This window comes from Chanos chanos, chromosome 8 (assembly GCF_902362185.1).
Source record: "Chanos chanos chromosome 8, fChaCha1.1, whole genome shotgun sequence".
NCBI classification, from domain to species: Eukaryota; Metazoa; Chordata; class Actinopteri; order Gonorynchiformes; family Chanidae; genus Chanos; species Chanos chanos.
Genome location: NC_044502.1, coordinates 28,822,522 through 28,825,021, shown reverse-complemented (window position 1 = coordinate 28,825,021; position 2,500 = coordinate 28,822,522).

Genomic DNA, 2,500 nt, shown 5'->3' with positions numbered 1-2,500 from the left:
TCTAAATGAAGTTTTGTCAGATATGTTATTTTATGTTATATCATGTTTTTTTTTCTGGTGAAACAATTCTTTCCTTTTTTAATGTCTTATAATTCCTTAGGTCTTTAATTCATTATTTTACAAGGATATAATGTATACTTGACATCACTTACTCCTCAGAGGGCCAGTGAAAAATCAAAGACCCGTTGCATTACACTATTAAGCCACTGAGAGGAGCCAGAGAACCAGGAATATATTAGAGCCAAAACGTGCTGTATGTAAAGGTTTATACAGACAGGAGTGTAAATTCATTACAATCTTCAGATGTTTGCTAAGTATGGCTCTATTATGTCAGATTCATATGAATGAGACCTATTTAAAAATCCTTTGTCATTGACTATAACGTTATTTTAATTACATTTATGCATTTACATTTAAATTGGAATTCTCTCTAATGTCATTAAGAGCATCAAAGCTTAAATAAGTTGAGATTTTGTTAACTGAAATATTTACATATAAAGATATGTTATATTTATTTTTAACATTTTGAGACAGTAATATTTGTGCTGTATTTGGTTTGTTTTTTCAGTATTTGTCTTGAACTCCTGATCTTTTCACAATGCTGTATGATTCGGTAGACAAAAAAGATGTATTGCATTTCTTAGCTTGTGGACAAATGTTAAACAGTTATTTGCAGGGGATTAAACTGAAGCATTAGTTTAACTTAGCTGAGCTGAACTAAAGCCGTAAATAAGAGTAAGAGTAATGTCCAATAACAGAACTAAAGTGAAGAGTAATGTCCAATAACAGAACTAAAGTGAAGAGTAATGTCCAATAACAGAACTAAAGTGAAGAGTAATAATGTCCAATAACAGAACTAAAGTGAAGAGTAATGTCTAATAACGGAACTAAAGTGAAGAGTAATGTCCAATAACAGAACTAAAGTGAAGAGTAATGTCTAATAATGGAACTAAAGTGAAGAGTAATGTCTAATAACAGAACTAAAGTGAAGAGTAATGTCTAATAACAGAACTAAAGTGAAGAGTAATGTCTAATAACTGAACTAAAGTGAAGAGTAATGTCTAATAACAGAACTAAAGTGAAGAGTAATGTCCAATAACAGAACTAAAGTGAAGAGTAATGTCTAATAACAGAACTAAAGTGAAGAGTAATAATGTCCAATAACAGAACTAAAGTGAAGAGTAATGTATAATAACAGAACTAAAGTGAAGAGTAATGTATAATAACGGATCTAAAGTGAAGAGTAATGTATAATAACAGATCTAAAGTGAAGAGTAATGTCTAATAACAGAACTAAAGTGAAGAGTAATGTCTAATAACAGATCTAAAGTGAAGAGTAATGTATAATAACAGAACTAAAGAGAGGAGTAATGTCTAATAACTGAACTAAACTGAAGAATAATGTCCAATAACAGAACTAAAGTGAAGAGTAATGTCTAACAACAGAACTAAAGTGAAGAGTAATGTCTAACAACAGAACTAAAGTGAGTAATGTATAATAACAGATCTAAAGTGAAGAGTAATGTATAATAACAGATCTAAAGTGAAGAGTAATGTCTAATAACAGAACTAAAGTGAAGAGTAATGTATAATAACAGATCTAAAGTGAAGAGTAATGTATAATAACAGAACTAAAGTGAGGAGTAATGTCTAATAACTGAACTAAACTGAAGAATAATAATGTCTAATAACGGAACTAAAGTGAAGAGTAATGTGTAATAACAGAACTAAAGAGAGGAGTAATGTCTAATAACTGAACTAAACTGAAGAATAATAATGTCTAATAACAGAACTAAAGTGAAGAGTAATGTATAATAACAGAACTAAAGTGAGGAGTAGTGTCTAATAACAGAACTAAAGTGAGGAGTAATGTCTAATAACTAAACTAAACTGAAGAATAATAATGTCTAATAACAGAACTAAAGTGAAGAGTAATGTATAATAACAGAACTAAAGTGAGGAGTAGTGTCTAATAACAGAACTAAAGTGAGGAGTAATGTCTAATAACTAAACTAAACTGAATAATAATAATGTCTAATAACTGAACTAAAGTGAAGACTAATGTCCAATAACAGAACTAAAGTGAAGAGTAATAATGTCTAATAACAGAACTAAAGTGAAGAGTAATGTCTAATAACTGAACTAAAGTGAAGAGTAATGTCTAATAACTGAACTAAACTGAAGAATAATAATGTCTAATAACTGAACTAAAGTGAAAACTAATGTCTAATAACAAAACTAAAGTGAAGAGTAATAATGTCTAATTACAGAACTAAAGTGAGGAGTAATGTCTAATAACGGAACTAAACTGAAGAGTAATAATGTCTAATAACTGAACCAAACTCCTGTTAAATAGTCTGCAGAGCCTAGACATGGTGCACAAAAGACACAAACCCCCCAAAATTCCCTGGGTTACAATCATTTGAGAAATAAGCAAATCAGGCTCCTATTTGCAAACATGATGCTATGGGCATGACTCTAAGCCAAATGTTTTTTGGAA